The 21,163-nt window shown below is 31.9% G+C and overlaps 1 protein-coding gene across 8 annotated transcripts in view; it reads left to right on the top strand.

Annotated features, from left to right (window-relative positions):
- The first annotated feature begins 2,454 nt into the window (after window positions 1-2,454).
- The window catches only part of LOC128221326 (uncharacterized), a 69,181-nt gene continuing 50,472 nt past the window's right edge, over window positions 2,455-21,163 (top strand). For 5 of the 8 annotated variants that reach the window (XM_052929892.1, XM_052929891.1, XM_052929894.1 and 2 more), the window contains exon 1: window positions 2,455-2,545. The gene's annotated coding sequence lies outside the window, so the exon portion shown is untranslated. Of the gene's footprint in view, window positions 2,546-2,873; window positions 2,912-9,625; window positions 9,717-21,163 lie in introns of those variants that run through there. The other 3 variants (XM_052929893.1, XM_052929888.1, XM_052929889.1) reach the window with 2 other exon arrangements.

The raw sequence follows: 21,163 nt of genomic DNA, 5'->3' as shown, positions 1-21,163 counted from the left end.
TCAAAACTACTCGTCTTTTAAACCTGTTCTTTTAAATACCGATAAAATTGTCACCCACTTAAACACATTATCACTTCTAGGTTGAAACTACTCTCATAGAATTTCAACAGTGTAAAATATCCATTTTAACTTTAAAATGGCTAGATATTAACTCTCGGAGTGAATCTAAATCGGATCGAACGTGCTGACCTCCTATTGTTTACTGATACGAATATGTTCACTAACAAACTGAAATTAAACGCTTGCCGATTTTTTACCTGTCAACACAACAGTATATTGAAAATAATTTGGTTTGTAGTAAATGGTGGTTTGGCTTATTTGATATCACGAATACGGTGAAATAATAAGTTGATCAACAATTATTTTGAAAGCCAAACATCATGTGAATACTGTAATTGTATTATTTTTGTTTTGTTTTACCATATCGCAACGGATTGAGTAATTGGACCGACTTCATATATTGCAAAGGTATTCCATACTCCGCCATAAGTTATCCATACCTGTAATACTCGGTCACTTGATACATGTCAGTTAATTATATTAACTTTAATGTTATGATATTATTGTTCAATGATATTGTTTTTCAATTCGTTTACTTTCAACCCCGTTAATGAGTCGATTGAGATAAATAGGACATCAAACTATTAGCGTATATGCGCATAAAAGTAAAAGCAATAATGTCAATACTTGCATGGGTCAATAATGAAGGTGCTTGTAAACGCGTTTTCCGATCAGTGCCGGATAAGTTTGTACATGGTATTTTGTGTAGCCCCTTCGAATGGAGTAGGGTCAACAGGCATTACAAACAATATGGATTTCGCAAATTTGACATATAGTCTTCATTTGTCCGAATTTCATAGCATTTCTTATCCCATGTTCCCTTAACGTAGCTAACGTTTTTTAAAGCAAACTTTTATTTGGCTATCTTCTTATTAACATATTACAATATCACAGACACCCGTATCGATTTCAGAGTCATTTTCAAACGACACAATTTTCTTTGCTAGGCGCATTCTTCTTATACGTGCCCATACTATATTCAATCAGATAAAGACAAAAGACCAGCGTGATTGCTTAATATCAGTTACTTATACGATAAGAAAATGAATTATGAAGTAATATGATATGTCTGTTATTGACGCTTAAGTCCAAAGCCGTCTTTTAACAGAAAGTTGATAGCTTTGTTTAGGAGTTATTCAAAACTTTCCTTTATCTTAATAGCATCTAATACAAAAAAGTAACGTTATGCTTTTCTTCTATATGTTGAACTAAATTATGTTATTGTTACAAAAATCAGTCCTATCATAGAGTGTATATATAATTATGACAGAAACTAATTAATATATTTTTGTTCTATATCCTGTGAATTTGTATATAAAAAATGAATGACATATCGTCTGTGGTCAATGATCGAAAAACAAATTTATTACAATGAATAGTAATTAATTCACAGTAATCATCGCCATCGTCATCATCATCATCATCATCATCCGTCTGCTATTAAATGAAAAAAAAACAGTGATGTTGTTGATTTATACGCTATTTAGTAACGCTTGAATTTTCTGTCTATCTATGTGTTTAGCTAAAGAGCAATTAGTTAGAGAGAGCGTTTGAGCATGTTTTCTGTAAATTGTAAACAAAAGGCATTTCTATAAGGCTTTTATGATTTGTAATTTTTTATATTTTTTGAAAAAAAAAGTTTTATCACAACCTTCTGTAAGATACTAAAGCTTTTTATTTGAAAACAATACAAACAGGGTCAAATAATTGAATTAACAAGTGACGATGTTAAGAAGAGCTGTGTGTAGTTTTGAAGGCCAAAGCTCCTTGATATATAAGACATGCGTAATGTCAACTTATCATTATTTCAGAAAAAAATCAAACGTTTTCTTCCGTTGTGGTATGCAATTTTCTAAGGCTATTCTTCCGTTGGTAATCCTGGTTGGGGTATAGGGGTTTACAAATATCGTAGGTGATATTTTATAACAATATTTTATAACACGGCACTAAAAGGGTGTCTTTTTTATTATTTCAGAATATAGCAAAGCAGGCGTATTTTAAAATAATCATTTTATGGACATGTTTATTGTGGGACAACAGCACGGTACTGACTTTAACTTTATAAGTATACAACTGGAACTCTGCTACATACGTACTCTTGTTTGTACTCGAATATCCTAAAGAAAGTTCAATGCATTTTTCTTCAAATATATTTTTGAACAGTTTGCTCTGTGCGCCTTCACAAACATATTTCAGAGTTTTTTGCCGATTGTTTATAGACGATTATGAACAGCGAGTAATGGGTGTATGTCTTTATGTGTCAATTGATTATGAATGCCGTTAATCAGACTATTAAATGGACACTATTGTTATAGTGGGTTGTTCATGACAGGTGTATATAACGAATTGAATAGCTTGATATATTATACTGAAAGTGACTGAGTCTATAGTATATTGGACTCCACGTTACTAAAGAAGTGAAATAATTGAACTTTTTGTTTCACGATTCCTCTGTTTGGATATAAAGTTACTTTTAATATTAAAGGTCAGTATTCTTTTTTTTTACTATTTGTTTTCTTCAGTTGCTACAAGATCTTCGATATAGAAGATATGTTTTCGCATCATGGAGATACAAATGATAGCTATATAAGAAGCCGTACCATTGACTGCCTCTTGCTCTTGAAGATGACAGTGATATTTACACATAAAACGGTATCATTCTATATAAATGGATATATGTTCGATGCTAGGAAAATTGTGTTTTACTGACGTACCCGCATTCCGACACTTTGGATTATTTTTAACATCTATCAATCTTGGTATCTTGTGAAAAACTCGTTTCACAACATATTATTGACATGGAATTATTGATTCTGGATTTAAAACAACACACACACACACACTAGATAATGTAAATAATCTTCGACATATATTATATTAAGCATAAACTTTCAAATATATATCAATATTAACGTGTGTGCTTAGCTAACCTAGCAGTACGGATTTCAGAAGAAGGAATCCCAATACCTTCTATTGGTTATTTTCGAAAATCATTGTGTTACTATATTGAATAGCTGAGATGAAGTTACGATTAATCAAGATGTGCGCAATTGTCTTAAATTGTGAAAGTTTTGCAAGCGTAAATGTAAAGCCACTCAATTTGCTTTAATTGTTTATTAGTTGCCATGCACCTATGTGCACACTGTACGTTTGTTCATGTGCGATATTCATTCAAAAATATTTTTTTTATATACTTTTTATATCATTGCTATAATAGGGTTATTTTCATACATTTAATAAACACATCGTTTGGAGTAATTATTAAACATTCCTTCTATTTGACAAGCTGTAAAATGTTATCAGATTACTTTGACATGTAAACAAATGCTTATTTTAAAAAAAAAACCTATATAATCAGTGTAAGTTTTCAGATATAATTCCGTTGAATCATATATTTCTACTCTTAGATTCAGATTTGTCTATGAAACATACGTATACTGTATAGTCGAACTCTTATTTATAACGGAAATGGTCACTTTATGAGTTGGTAAAGCGAAAACTTTTCTTTTCTTTTTAATTTCTATTTTTTATATAATAAATGTTTTGCAAGACAATGAGAGAGTCTCTTTCAAGGCTGGAATGTTGATATTTCATACATACTTTGGATCAGACATTTGTTTTACATGTACACATATTTGTAAGCAATGCTTTGTTCAAAGAAATCTGTGCAGATTTCGCAACGTTTTAGATTACTTGTTTCATTATGTTGCAAAACAGTGTTAACATTATTTTTATTATTTCCATGTAAGAGGGTGACAATGACTGATATTAATTTGCTTCACACATACTGTAAGATTTCATCTAAAAAGGACTTCCTCAAGCTAAAATCACTACCTTTTCCTTTGGTTAGCAATTTGCCGCCTGTAGGTCCTTGCCAACACGCATCTTGTTCCTTTATTCCATGATGCCGTTTGGCTTTATACCTGATTTGTAAGCACTTCACAGTAATTTGCTAATACTATAAGTGAGTTCTGAAGAACAATATTTATCATTTGCAAGCAAACACATGACATAAACGTCAAGCGCCCGCATGGAAGGTTCAGAATAAGACCGACTTCATTTAAAATTTTCCTGCCGTTATTCTGCTTGGTACATCCAGATGTCCAGTAAGCTTACTCGCTTCTCACAAAGGCATCTCTCTTTCGTATTCAGGCCTGGTCGTAATTTAGTAAAGTTGGTGTTCACAGTTGAGTGTTCTCTAGTCACTTCGGTTGCCCTCATTTCGCAAGACTTGACATTTACGTAACATCTTGCAAACGATAGTTAACGTTACTCAATATCATTAATTTACAGTTTAATCAATGTCAACCATAATCGTCTATGCGCGCGAGCGTTTAAAAAATAAGATTGCAAACGTAACACATTTCTGCATGGACTCATTTTTACCATTTCAGTATAGGTTGTTAAATTCTGTTTTTCATTTGAATTGAGAAAGGCAGTGACGTAACTAGTTTTAATGACACTAGTTTCCAGTAAATAATTAAAGGTTCGAGAAAACTTGTATGTACACTGTATTAAACCATTGCCTTTCTCAAGCCCGTCTTTTAATATTGGGTCAATAAATATTTTATTAATAATATAATTGATTTTCGCAAGTCTAACTTAGCCTACAATGATTTCTGTATTTATATATCATAGATTGTGTAGCTTTTTCTTATTGCGATCATCTAATTAATATATCAGTATAATTTTATAAAAATGATTTGAAAGTTATTCTAATAAAATACAATACTTTTTATTCAGCGCATACTTCATGTTCGCCTACATACTAGTCTAAATCAGATAAAGAACAAAGCAGATGCTCGACTACGCAATAACAATCAATGGTACAATAACAGCATGACCTATAAAGAAATATAATATGTTTGCTATTCCCACATACTTTTATTAAGTAAGAATATAGTTCAGTTGAGGTGAACATTACTTTATCTTAGTAATTAATACCAACAATACCAACAGCTACGTCATTGTATTATTTGTTCTGTTTTACAATTGATATAACTTATTGTTAGAAAATAATAGTTTGAAACAAATCAAATAATTTGACATTTCATGAAACGGTAATTAAGCGGCAGTTGTGAATGTCTTTATTTATAACCAAATATGCCCTTAAGATCAATCATGAAATGGGCATATCCCTATAGTCATGCCTACGGGTACATTCGATACCTACCGTTATAATTACCTTACATGCCGGTATTTACATTATCACTTCTAAATCTTGATTATATTTAGATCAGCAGTACTGTAAATAGTGCTTAGCAGGTTTAATATCGTATTTATATTAATTAAAGGGTGACAATGTTAATTTGAGATCAACTCTTACGTTATGTCTTATCAAAGTGAGACTTGATGGTTTCTTTTCAAGGACGTTGACCCTGCGTTATCAATAGCCAAACACATCATCTTTGTCACTGTGTCAAAGGTTAGTGGGAAATAATTATTCCCTATGTCTAAACAAACGGAAATGGCATTATTTATTGCAATGGAATAGGTTTTGATGATTCTGATACATACGCATCTTCTTTAAAGAAATACCAATGATCAAACACAACAAAAACGGATTGTGCAATAAATGTGCTAGTCATGGACAGTTTTACAGATTTTATATCGACGACAATTACTAAATCATTCTGATATCCTCATTACCTTAATACGAGTATACAGGGTTAAAGAATTGTGCTGTATATATTATAGGAAAATTAGCTTAATTAGGCAATATGGCAGGCGATAAAGGTATACGTGTATACAATTTCAGATGAATACAATAGCAGCTTATCTAGCTGGGTCACTTGACCAATATAATTCGCTGTATTCATTACTAATTGAACAAGTTTCTATACTCATACTGTTAATCGATCGGTCTGTTTTCAGTCGAGACCTATATTGCCTAGCCGTAAATGTGCAATAACAAGTGCGCCATTATTATGGAACCCTGCAACGTATGATATCGGCATATATCTAACAATAATGTTATTTCGGTTATGGTTCAATGCAAGTAATTAGTACTTCACTTATCAATGATAAGTATTGCTAATTGATTTTTTCAAATACATTGCAAATCTAAAGTCCAAGAAAATTTAAGGGCATTATGTTTGTATCATTGGCGTTAACGAGGAGAAATCTTTCGAAAGGGCAATTGCATTGACTGACTTTGTGCAATTCGCTCATGAAGATGAAATATTTCATGCACTTCTGAAAGAAATAAATGATCTATGAACGGCTAACGTCTGAAATAATATTGTACTTTGAACTGTTTACACGATAGGCAATATCACATTTCAAAATAAACAACATTTTAAATAATTATATAATATTTTCTGAATTAAATCCGTAATTACAATGTTGTTGTTTTCCTGTTTTACTGTAAGAACAATTACGCCTGGACTGTCAATCTGCCATGGGGTTTACGCACTAACAATATGCAATACTGTTAACTATTGCCGCCTTAATATACCTATTTAAGATACTTTCATTTAAAACTTGTCCTCTGTTAAACCAGTACTATTAAATATCCAAGATCGTGTCTCCCAATTAACCTCATTATCACTTTTAAGTTTTGAATTTTTAAGAATGTAAAATATCAATTTTAACTATCAAATGGCAAGATATAAACTCGGAGTGAATCTGTATCGGATCCTACGTGCTGTCGCCTGGATATTTGCCTGATACGAATATGTTCACTTACAAACGGAAATTAAATGCTAGCCACATTTTACCTGTAAACACAGCAGCAAATTGAAAAAAAATGGTTTGTATTATTTGCTGGTTGAGGGAATATGATATCGCGAATACGGTGATATAAGTAGTTGATCAAAATTTGTTATGAAGCCAAACCGCATGTGGATATTGTTATTGTTCTATAGTTGGCGTGTTTGACAATATAGCAACTGATTTAATAGTTGGACTGACTTCATATATTGCAAAGGAAGTCCAGGCTCCGTCAAAAAATTGTACATGCGTCTAACAAAACTCAGTCACTTAATACATGTCAGATTATGTGAAATGTAATGTTATAATGCTGACTTTCATTTCGTTGAATGGAACCCCATTAATGGGGTGATTGAGATAAATTGGATATGAATTGTTGGGGCAGTTACACATTCAGTAAAAGCAATTCTTTAAATACATTTACATATCATTAAGGAAGGTGCTCTAAGTTGCAAATGCGTTACCTGATCAGTGCTGGTTAGGTTACTGGAACAGCAACCAAGCATTGACAATTACAATACACTGAACCAAGTGATTCTATTGACATGGCATGTCTCTAGCTATAGGCTCTACATTTAAGTACCTTGTAATTACCCTGTTATACCTTGTCGAAAATAATTAATTGCTCTTAATTGTCATTGCATTATTAAATTGCCGACACAGCAAAATTGTATTATATATTTTTTCACATGATGATTTTCTTTTCCCTCCTTATGTGTGGGGGTCAACGGACATTAATAATATAATTTCTGCAAATCAAACTTAGTCTTCATTGGTCCTAATTTCCTATGATATTTACAGAAATTTTGTTATTCAATGTTATTTTATCGTGGGTGGCATTTTTTTTGTAAGCAAACAGTCATCTTCTAATTAACATATTATAATATCACTAACGACCGTTTCTATTTAGGAGTCATTTGGAAATGACACAAATATATTTTAATTAGTCGCATTGTACTTAAACTCATTCATACTATTCTCAATCAAACGAAGATCAATGAGCAGAGGTTTGTATTCTCAATGACAATAAGACAATAAGACTTATGTAGAAATATGATATGTTTGTTAGTCACGCTTGATTCCAAAGCAGACTTATTAAATTCGGCTGATATATTTGTTTGGGTGTTATTCATTACTTTCCTTTTATCTTAGTAGTTAAATCAAAATAGCTACGTTATGCTTTTGTTCAATATGTTGAAATAGTTTATGTATTGTTATAACATAAGGTTTTATCATAGAGTGTATGAATAATAATGACCGAAACTGATTAATGTATTTCTGTCTTATACCTGTGAATATATGAACAATAATAACAGTAACATATTGTTTGTGGTCACTGATCGAGGATAATTAAATTGTATCATCATCAGCAGCAGCAGCAGCAGTAACATCATCAGCATCATCATCATCATCATTATGAAAAACAGTGATATGGTAGATTGATACATCAATAAGCTGTGTTTGAATTTTCTTTCCATCTATGTTAGTCCCTTAAGAACACAGTGTGTGTATACCAAGTGATCAATTACGTGATATGCTAAGTCGGAAGGCAATATAGTACTTAAAATAAAGAATTAAATCAAAGATAACTTTTCTTTTACTACACCATTTTAAATAAAACAATGGGCAGTCTATGCCGCTTAATGAAGCTCGCCTTCGTTTTATTACCGACGTTTGATAAGGTAATTAGTTTTATCAAACACTTCGACAAACCTGTTTTCAAAATAATGTCTTGACAGTGCTCCGTCAGACGGCCGTACTGTGAAAAGGTTTGTCGAAGTGTTTTAAGAAACTTAACTCTGAATCAAACCCTGATAAAAGACCGAAAGCGATGCTTAGTTAGCGGCGTAGACTGCGCAATGATTCATTTAAACGGGTGAAGAAATAGGAAAGTTATCTTTGCTTAAAGTCTTAATTCGAAGCAAAATATTGCCTTCCGACGTAGCATTTATGAAGCAAATTATCACGCGTTATACACACACTGGAACAGTAATTTAGAGAGAGTGTTTGAGATATCTATGAAAAATGTCAACACGTGACATTTCTATAATAATCTGTAATATTATTGTTTTTTTGAAAATGCCGTTGCATTTGTTTTATCACCACATGCTGTAAGATACAACACGCAGGGTAAAATAATTGAAGTACACTATCAGATGACGATATTAAGGAGAGCTGTTATGTAGTGTGTAAGGCTAAAAGTCATTGATATATTATTCATGGTTAGTGTCATCCTATCATTATGTTAGGACAATTCCAAAGTATTCTTCCGTTGATGTATACAAATATCTAAGCGTATAATTCCGTTGGGAGTCATGGTTGGGGAATACAATTTTCTAATATGATATGTTATAACACGGCTCTGAAAGGGGTGTCTATTTTACAATTTACTTACTAACACTCTTTTTCATCCATTTATAAAGTGATTAAACCCCTATATATAATTACAGGTTATAATCAAACATACGTATTTTAAAATATTCGTTTTATGGCAAGATTATTGTAGGACAACAGTATGGTACTGACTTTAACTTTATAGGTATACAACGGAACTTTTAAAAAACAGTTAACGATGCGGAGACTATATTCAAAAATGCTTAATTAGGCTGAGTGCTTTTTTTCAAAACTATTTTTATTTTTATGCTTATGCAACTTGATTTTAATCAGTTCATTAACTTGGCATGTCCCTATTGTTAAAGAGGGTTGTAAATTACAGGTGTATTATATGAATTGAAATGATTGAAGGATTATACTGAAGTTGACTGAGCATTCTCAATAAAAACATACACTGGGATCCCATATTTACGTATTGTTCTGCTAGTGTAAGCGATACGTAATAAGACACTCGGTGTCTCTTGGACTAAACGTAACTAAACAAGTAAATTTGTTAAACTTTTAGTTCACGATTCATCTGTTTGGATAAGTAACTACTTCAAATATTAAAGGTCAGTCATCTTTATTGTACTATTTTGTCTTAACTTACTACAAGATCCTAGACATAAGGGGATTGTATTCGTATCAATGAAGTAAACAAATGATACCTATTATAAGGAGCCGTACCATTGCTTGCATTTTGCTGTTTAATATGACAGTGATATTCACACATAAGACGATATCATTTGATATAAATGTATTTATATCCGAATCTAGGATTAATATTATTGTAACCGCATTCCCCAACTTTGTATTAATTTTAGCATCTATAATTGGTGGTATCTCGTGAAAATCTTGTTTTACAACATATTAGGGACAAGGAATATTTGATGCTGGATTTAAAACAAAAATATAATATTAAACATAAACTTTCAAATATATATATCGATATTTACGTGTGTGCTTAGCTAACCTAGCAGTACTTATTTCAATAGAAAGGAACACAATACCTTTTGTTTGTAAGTTTGGAAAACCATTGTGTAACTATTTTAAATAGCTGCGATCAAGTAATGGTTAATCAATTCGCAATTATCCAAAATTTTGCAAGCGCAAATATAAGGCCACTCAGTTTGCTTTAATTGTTAATGACAGGTATTAGTTGTCTTGCACCTATGTGAACGTTTGTTCATGTGCAAGAGTCATTCAAAATTACAAAGTGTTATTTATACCATTGCTATATATTAGTTTGTTTAACACATTTAATAATAACATCGTGCAAAGATTTAATAATAACATCGTGCAATGAGCTTTGTCAGTATTTAACAAATGACGCAGCAAAGACATTTAATGGCGTATCTGCGTTCTTGTGATAAGACCCGCCACTGTCTATAAAGGGAGGAGTCGTGTGACAGTGCTTTAAATGACTTTAAGACCAACAACATATTAGGACTGAAACATTAACTTGGTCCGACGCTAATTGATGCTATTTTTTTCTGTAGGCGGCCCTTATATCGAATTATATCCAGAATACCAAGAATGGCTGTGACTTCTTGTTCATTAATAATAATATTGGTAAAAGAGGAATTGGTTTTAGAGGCAAATGGAGGAAGAGAAGAAGTTGAATCATCAACAGTAGATATTGACGAAAAATAATTATTAAGAGTAGTTGCTTTATCGGTGCCAGTAAATGAGAATGACTGGTCATTGTTTTGCAGTGGTGGTATATTCTGGTCACAGTTTGTATTGCTTTTAGTTAAGAGCTTTACGGTCTTCCAATATTGTTTTTGATTGTTGTTTTTGAAATCATTTAAAGACTCCTCAATGTTGTTATAGAAAATTGTTTTAGCGTACTTTTTCATGTTATTAACTTTGTTTCTAAAAGTTTTGTATTTATTCCAATCTAATGTTTTATCACTTACGGTTGCTACCTTCTTTAACCTGTCGCGTTGTCTTGAAAACTTTCGAATCTCGTTTGTGTACCATGGTTTGTCGTCGGATCGTATAGTAACTAAATAATTTGGAATACATTGTTTAACTAAGTTTATGAATATTTCTGTAAATTTACGTGTTGCTGTATTTATATCAAGCGGGTGTTAAAGAAGACCAATCATAATTATTAATTAGTTCATTTAGTTTAGTAAAATCTGCGCGTTTATAGTTCCAGACTCGCCTTTGGTAAGTATTATTTGCCGGAAAGTTAAAATCAATGTATGCAAAAGTACCTAGATGATCACTAATGGAGTTATTTGAATCAAGTATGCCAGCGTGATGCAGTTTTATGCTATTGCTTATCGCGATTGGGTCCAAATGTGTTGCAGAGGTATTTGTCACTCGCGTAGGAGCATTAATTATATTTGTCAAATTATTTAAAAGAAGAATATCCTTAAATTTATGATTTGAAGTATTGAGTTGATCTTCATTTATGTCACCTACGATGATTATTTGGTTCGAAATTTCGTAAGCCTTCTCAATGCCTAAATGTAATCTTTCCCACATTTCAACAGATGTATTGGGTTGGCGGTATACATTACAAATTATATAACTACTTGATCTGTCATAAACTTGCACCTAAATAGATTCTGGTATAATTTTTTCAATATCAAATAATCGTTTCGGTCTGTAGACCGATGACGTATAAATGAGAAGACCGCCAGAGTACGATGAACAGTCTTTTCGAAAAACAGTATCAAATCCTTCGAGAGCAATATCTTCGTTTAGAATTTCGTGTGATAAATGCGTTTCCGTAAAGCAAAGTATGTTAAAATCTGACAGATTATCCCTGACATAATCGATTTTATTACGTATACTACGGATATTTTGATGAAAAAGTGAGCAACAGGACCTGATCAAATATTTCACCGTATGTTAAAAGAAACAAAAAAATACAATTTGCAAACCACTCACAATATTATTCAACAAATCGTTAGTAGAGACCACTTTTCCTAGCGATTGGAAGTTAGCTCATGTATTGCCATTATTCAAAAACGGTGAAAAGTATTTGCCCTCAAATTATAGACCAATTTCCCTTATTAGTTGTGTTGGCAAGGTTATGGAAAGAGTAATACGTAAACATATCCATAATTATCTTATACAAAATAATCTCATATTCAAAAACCAATCAGGCTTTTTACCAGGACATTCGACAGTAAACCAGCTCGTAGATATGTATAATCAAATTTGTAAATCGTTTGACGACAAAAAGTCAACATGTATTGTATTATGTGATATTAGTAAAGCATTTGATAGAGTATGGTATAAAGGTTTATTATTTAAATTAAGACAATACGGTATCAATGGTGATGTTTTAAATTGGCTTTCAAGTTACCTTCAATGTAGATCACAAAGGGTTTTTGTAAAATCATCATTCTCTCAAAAAATGTCAATAAATGCTGGAGTCCCCCAAGGGTCCGTGTTAGGCCCTTTATTGTTCCTAATATATATTAACGATATAGCTGATCCGTTATTAAGTATAACACGCCTTTTCGCTGATGATTGTTCGCTAGCTGTTACTTCAACTGATGTTAATTACATTGAACGTACATTGAATCATGATCTTGATAAAATACATCGTTGGGCAGAGCAATGGCTTATAACTTTTAACTCTGCTAAAACGCAAGTTATGTTCTTCTCAAGAACCAATGATAACCGTCCAACTCTTATTTTCAATAACAGCCAACTCAACTTTGTTGAACACCATAAACATCTCGGAGGAACACTTAGTGAGAATGGTAAATGGCATGAACATATTAACTCTATAATTAATTCTGCAGGCAAAGTATTGGGCTCTATGAGACTACTAAAATATAAACTGAAGCGGAACACTATTAACCAAATATATATTTCATACCTTCGTCCAATTCTAGAATACAGGTCAATAATCTGGGACAATTGCACTAAATATGAGAAAGACATGTTAGAAAGAATTCAGTATGAGGCTGTAAGACTAGTCACTGGACTTACCCGTTCCGTCTCTATTAACAATTTATGAAATGAAATAGGTTGGGTATCTTTAGCTGATCGAAGAAAAATGCAAAAACTAATATTGATATATAAATATAAGGAAGGTTACTTGCCACATTTTTTTAATTGACGATATGCCTCAACTTGTTAGAAATAATACCCCATATAATCTTAGAAATAATGATAACCTTGAAACACTTGCAAGAAGAACTGAAATGTATTCTAATTCCACGATACCATCCTCAGCGAAATTATGGAATGATCTAAACCCAGAAATAAAAATGTCTGACACACTAGCAGTTTTTAAATATCAGCTTAAAAAGATGTACAAACCCCCAACAGTCCCAAACTACTATTATCATGGTGAGAGATTATTGCAAATTCAACACACTCGAATAAGAAACAAATGTAGCAATCTTCACGCAGATTTTTTAACAACTTTCTACGTGACGATCCATTTTGCGAATGTGGCAATAGTTACGAAGATGCTGAACATTATTTCTTCTGGTGTCCTTTATATGAAAATGCGAGATTAACTTTATTTACAAAAACTAGACCCTATCACCCTTTAAGTCCTGATAAATTCCTGAATGGTATAGACAGTTTAACTGATGACGATAATAGTAAACTCTTTCAACAAGTCCAAGCCTTTATTAAACATACAGGAAGATTTCACCAGCAAACTACCTAAGCGAGTATACTAATTAGTAAATAGCCATGTGGAAGAGTAAGCGGTGTAGCATTTGATGTAACGCTATGTGAGGGTTGTGCTTGGGGTGTGTGCTTTTGTCTCTTTTATATGATTTTTCTCGTCATTTTTTTTTTCTTCTATATCAATTCTTCATTTTCTTGTTTGATACAATGTTGTTGTTTTTCTACTTTTTTCATAATAATATAACGAATATTACATATACATGCAAATTCACAAAATAAATGCATTATAAATACTTTTAGCATATTATGCATTATGCTCTTTTTAGCATATAAGTTACTTTATATACCAATCATCTTGTTAACTCTAACGAAACTATAAGGGGAGGGCCGTAACTAATGTTGTTGATAACTTGTGGCCCGACCCTTTTGCATACAACTTTGATAACATTTATTTCAAACTTTTCTATATACATGTATTTAAATATTTTGACAATTGTAATAATGTTTATAAATATGCAATAAAATATTATTAAATAAATTATATCGAATGACCACACATTAACGTAACATCGTGTCAACTATAGTTAACGTTAGTCAATATAATTGTCTATAAATTATTTGTAAAATGAAAAACAGTTCATCTCTGTCAACCATAATCGTATGTCCGTGCGTGCATTTAAACGATAAGATTGCAAATTTCTGAATGGACTCATTTTTACCATTTTATTAGAGTGTTCTGTCTTTCATTTGAATTGTTCTTAACATGAACTGAGAAAATATCTTTGTTTCCATTAAATAATTTCTGGTTCAAGAAAGATGGTGTGTTTTATATACAAAATATTGTATTAAACCATTGACTTTCTAATCCCCTTCTGTTAATATTGGGCCAATGCGCAATTAATTAATATAATAATTGATTTTCGCACATCTTAATTAGTCTTCATTGATTTCTTTTTTTATGTTATCAAAGTTTGAGTAGCTTTATGCTTATTGCGATTATCTGGTCTATGTTTCCGTATAGTTTTAAAAAATGATTTCAAAGTCATTTTGAAATGATACAATACTCTTTTTTTAGCTCATACTTTATATTCGTCTCTATACTAGCCTGAATGAGATAAAGAACAATTAGCATAGGCTTGACCGCGCAATAATAATAAATGGATCAATAACAGCATGACTTATGAAGAAATATAATATGTTTGCTATTCCAATTCGATTGATTTCAATTAGTATAACTCAGTTGACGTGCCATTTTTTTTTATCTTCGTCATTAATACAAGTAGCTACGTCATTGTATTATATCGCATGTTTGACAACTGGTATAACTTATTTTAACACAATAATAGCTTGAACCAATTCAAATCGTGCCGTCTTTTCACCTGTGAATATGGCACAGACAAAATAATTTGACATTTCATTAAACGGTAATTAAGTCACAGTTGTGAATGTCTTTATCTATAATCAAATAAGCCCTTAAGATCAATCATGGAATGGGCGTAAGCCTATAGTCATATGGCTAGTGGTATATTCCATAACTACCGTGATGTATAATGTATACGGTGATTCCGGATTTACGTATAGTAACGACATTTTAGCAATACGATATAAAGTATCCGGTATCCCTTGAAATTCCAATTACCTAACATCACGGAATATGTAATCTCATTTGTAATATCTCTATTTTTAGATTAGCAATACTGTAAATAGTGCTTAGCAAGTTTAATATCGCATTTATATTACTATACTACTAGGGTGACAATGTTAAATTGTGATCAACTATAACGTAGTGTTAACCAAAGTTAGACTTGATGGTTTATTTTCAAGGACGTTTGCCATGTGCTATTAATAGCCAAACTCACCATCTTTGTCACTGTGTCAAAGGTCACTTGAAAATAATCCTTCTCTTTGTCTTAACAATCTTACAGAAATGGCACTATTTGTTGCAATGGAATAGGTTCGGATGATTCTGATGCCTACGCATCTACTTTGAAAAACATACCAATGATCAAACACAACAAAAACGGAAATGTTTTACAACTTTCATATCGACGACAATGACTAAAAATTCTGATTAATTTTGTTCATTAGCTTTATACGATTTTAAAGGGTAAATGTTTTGTGTTGTCTATATTATAGGAACAATCGCTTTGAATCAAACATGCAATACGATAGGCAATAAACATATGCGTGTACACAATTTCAGATTGGTACAAAACAGATCATCTGGCTGGGTCACTTGACCAAAGATTATACAAAAAATATAATACAGTGACTACACCCTTGAACATATTCATGCATTATATTTCGCTATTACGTGCAAACATTCAACATATTAACTCTACATTGAACAAGTGTCTATACTTTTACTGTTAATCGATCGGTCTGTTGTCAATCGAGACCTATATAGCCTAGCCGTAAATGTACAATAACAAGTGCGCCATTATTATGGAACCCTGCAGCGTATGATATTAGTATATATCTAACAATAATGCCATTTAGTTTATGGTTTATTGTAAGTAGTTAATACTTCACTTATCAATGATAAGTATTCCTAATTGAACTTTTCAATTTCAAATACATTTCATTTCAAGTCCGGGGAAATTTAAGGACATTATATTTATTTCACTAGCTTTAACGAGGAAATATATTTAGAAAAAGCAATTGCATTGACTGATTTTATGCAATTCGCTCATGAAGATGAAAGTCATATACACACGCGTGTGAAAGTCGTCGGGACCTAGGAATATACATAGAGATTACGAACATTCATCATATGTGAGTTACAAAACTATAGCGTCAAACCCAACTACAACAATGTGAAATAACCATTTTAACTTTTAAATGACTAGATATTACCTCGGATTGAATTTAAATCTGATCGAGCGTGCTGTCGTCTGGTAAATTACTAATACGAATATGTTCACTGACAAATTGAAATTAAACGCTAGCCTGTCAACACAACAGTAAATTGAAAATAACTTGATTTGTAGTAATCGTTGGTTGTGCGAATTTGATGTTTCGAATACGATAAAATAATTAGTTGAGAAAAGGTGGTTATTCCATACTTCATCAAAAGTAATCAAACTATTCTCCCATGCGCAAGTTATTGTAAAAGCATTATTGTCATTACTTGCATGTCCCAATAATAAAGGCGCTCGCGCTAAATTGCAAATGTGCTACCCGTTCAGTGCTAGTTAGGGCACTGGACTTGTGTCATGTTTTGTCCAAGTTGAGTGGTTTTCATCATGAAAACCTTTAAGTATTTTAAATGTCAGTGTTTGAATTCTGATTAACATAATACATGTAAAGCCAATAGATTATAGAGTCCCTTTAAAGCTGCAATGTTACCTTTCCTTAATCTTATTTCATATATGTTACCAACAGGGGCGTACCTAGGTCAAAATCTAGGATACGCACAGTCTAGGGGGGGGCGGGGGCATGCCCCCCCCAGAAAATTTTGAAATCCAACATAGCATTTGGTGCTATCTAGGGGCGTTTTGGCACGTATAAAAGCATACAAATAGATGAATATTTATCTTAAGTAACATTGTTAGTCCCGATATTTTTTTATTATTTTTTTCCAAAAATCAATACTTGTATTTGATTTAAATAAACAAAAAGATCTGGGGTGATGGGTGGGGTCTCTATTTAACATCCAATCCGCTGAATAATTGAGATATTGCGTTGACCAGAAAGGCTTGCGCACCTGGGAGCAGGATTTTTCAACCCCTTCTCAAAACGAAGACTTTTCAACCCCTATTTTAAAGACTTTTCAATCCCTACCTGTTTGGACTTTTCAACCCTTAAATCAAAGACTTTTCAACTCCTAGTTGAAATATTTTGATAGCCATATTGAAGGCTTTTCAACCCCTATATCAAAGACTTTTCAACCCCTATTATTTTTGTCAGCCAGGTGTTGTCTTTTCATTGTTTTTGCAAGAAACTTAACCAATTGTTATTGAAATACAATTAGAGATTTGTTTGGCTTATTTGTTACACTTTTCTCCAAAGTATTGGATGAAATTTACAAAGGTTTGCCTTGATTTACTAAGCACTTGATGGTTAGTTTTTTTTCAAAATAATATTCCGAACATTAACAATGGTACGGTAAAGTAAGATTTTGGTACCTGGTTACTCCGAACATGCAATTGTTGTATTATTCTGAAGGATATTACATATCACAGCGAATTCACATATATTATGTACAATGTTATTACCATAATTGTGTTCTTTAAATAACAAATTTGAATAATTGCAAAAGAAAATGGATGCAAAGAATAACTACAACTAATAACTAATAAAAGAACATTCTACTTTTTGTGCTTGTAGAATGCCAATAAAAACCTGAACTTGAACATTTATAAAACTTTCATGGCTTTTAAAAAAGGTCAACAGTGGAAAGTATTTTTGTAGTACCATATTGCTATTTCAGTACAGTTTGATTTTAATTCTTGATAATGTATTATCTAAAAATTCAGAGTTTGCGGGTATAAATAAATAATATATATTTTTTGTTTGATTTTAAATCCTGAAAATTATACACAAAATTTTTCAAGCTGGCCATAGTTTGGAATGATGGCCATGATATTAGAACCTTAGTTAACTGCCACTTTCAAGTTACTATAACCTCAATTAAAGGTGTTATGAAGCCCCTTAATCCCTTAGGAATTTATGACAATGTCACACGTGTTGCCCATTAATGAATGTGCGACCTTCATTCCATTCTTTAATTGCATATATGAAAAGAAAATACAATGCTTATAGCATTTTTTTTTACATATATACCACTTTATAATAGAATGTCTATATTTTTTTAAACTGAGAAATAAAAAACGTTAATAAAATCTTATGTTACATTTATGTAATTTGAAAGCATTTGGAACTCAATCTATAATACATTTATAACATCTTTGAACTCAATGTATACTTTTGTATTTCTTAAACATTGTCTGCTAAATCATGATATTTTGAAATATTATGAAGAATTTTATTTAAAGTTCAACTCATTTTATTGTCTTTTTTATTGATGACAAAATGCTTTAAAAAAGTGTTTAAAAAAACTAAAAGAAAAACAAACAAACGCTGTTTCAATTAATTGATGGAGCAGTACCATGCACATAATATATTGTGTGAGGATTTCCTCAGGGAGATAAGGAAGATTTATGGTTAAATGACTAAATAGCTAAATGGACAGTCGAGCATTTTTTTTACTTATTTAAATGTAAATATTTAATGAATTATTGTATTATCATGTGTTTTAAGTATGTATATTTTGTATGTATTACATATTTTTTGTTTGTTATATTTTTAGTCTTAATATATTCTTGATTTTTAAAAGAAATTTCATAATAGATTGTTTACTGTTGTAGTTATTTTCTTAAAAAGGTGAGAAATTAAGGGGTTGAAAAGTCTTCGTTTATTAGGGGTTGAAAAGTTTTTGTTTAAGGTGGGGTTGAAAAGGCTTAGCACTTTTAGGGGTTGAAATGACAAAGGGGGTGAAAAGTCTTTGATTTCACAAATGACAAAGGGGTTGAAAAGTCTTGGGGTTGAAAAGTCTGACAGCCGCGCACCTCACCGGTATATTTAATCACATGCGGAGTCTGAAACTGTCTCCATGCTATGCTTAACAGCATCTAGATAAGTTAATAAAATATTGTAACTTAACACAAATAGATCTATACTTAATTATTTTGCTTTTAAAATGTATGGGAAAATATCTGTTCTTTCACGGCACTAAAATGATGATAACAATCAGAATATCATCTAACTTGTATTCATGCACACCTGACGATTTGTAAACATGATAATTAAACGCACCTGTTAATGTGCTTTGCTGTGGCGTTTACATGAAATTTATCACTCAGGTATACAACTATCGTAATCGGATCAGTTATTTCTTACTCTTCTCACGGTGGAGAACCCACGTGACTTATTCGGTAAAGTGCACGGCAACAAATGTCAACAAGTCTCGATTCAGGTAAGGTTTTTAAAGATAACTTTCTTAATATTTGGAGAATTTTTGTGAAATAAAGACCATAAACCCCGCATTTAAGAGCTAGATCCACGGTAATAAAGAACTTTCTGTTCAGTCATTTTTAAAAGTCCCGCCTTGTAAACATCATTCGGATCATTTACCAGGAGGTCAACAGGATCCACACCGATTTGGCAGGTTATGGGAAAATAACGCGTGTATAACTTAAGTTGAGATCTACATCGTGATCACCTTTTTTGCGGAATTTAGGTATTACGCTATAAAAACCAACAAACGATAAAATTCTGACGTAATTATTTCTTATACCCCCCCCCCCCAGCCTTTACTTTTTATTGCATTTTTGGAACTTTTATTTTTTCGCTTTTTTCTGACGAAGTGTACGCATTGGCGTACTGGCGTATGCCTGGGTACGCGCCTGACCAATATATTTGTTCAGTAGTAATGAATGCAGATTCTAGGAAAATTAGTAAAACGTATTTGTTTAGAGAGCAACGGAAAGTTATATATTTTGCGTCTTATCGTGATTGAGAACTATTAACAGAAAGTTATATATGTGACGTTTTACCGCGGTTGATAACAATAAAGCTTGTGTGTATGTCTATAACGTGATACCGTCAGAGAGAACTATTAAAATAAAGTTATGTCTCTGACGTCTTACCGTGATAGAGAACTATTAACAGAAAGTTATATCTATGACGTCTTACTGTGATAGAGAACTATATACAGAAAGTTATATCTATGACGTCTTACCGTGATAGAGAACTATTAACATAAAGTTATATATGTGACGTTTTACCGTGGTTGAGAGCAATTAACTTAGTGTATATATCTATGACGTCTTACCGTGATTGAGAGCTTAACAGGAAGTTATATATGTGACGTTTTACCGTGATTGAGAGTAATTAACAGAAAGTTATGTATGTGGGGTTTTTACTTGGTTGAAAGCAATTAACCTAATGTTTACATTTATGACGTCTAATCGTGATAGAAAACTATTAAAAGAAAGTTATATATATGACGTCATACAGTATAAGAGAACTTTTAACAGAAAGTTATATATGTGACGTCTTACCGTGATAGAGAACTACGAACAGAAATTTATATATGAGACGTTTTACCATGATAGAGAACTTTTAACATAAAGATATATCTATGACGCCTAACTGTAGTAGAGAATTATTAACATAAAGTTATATCTATGACGTCTTTCCGAGTATGAGAGTAATTAACAGAACGTTATATATGTGACGGTTTACCGTGATAGAGAACTATTAACATAAAGTTATATCTATGACGTCTTACTGTGATAGAGAACTCTGAACATAAAGTTATATCAATGACGTCTTACCGCGTATGAGAGCAAATAACAGAAAGTTATATATGTGACGTTTTACCGCGCTCATTGAACCCTAT

The sequence above is a fragment of the Mya arenaria genome, chromosome 16 (assembly GCF_026914265.1).
Source record: "Mya arenaria isolate MELC-2E11 chromosome 16, ASM2691426v1".
NCBI classification, from domain to species: domain Eukaryota; kingdom Metazoa; phylum Mollusca; class Bivalvia; order Myida; family Myidae; genus Mya; species Mya arenaria.
This window is presented reverse-complemented; position numbering and strand designations above follow the sequence as displayed.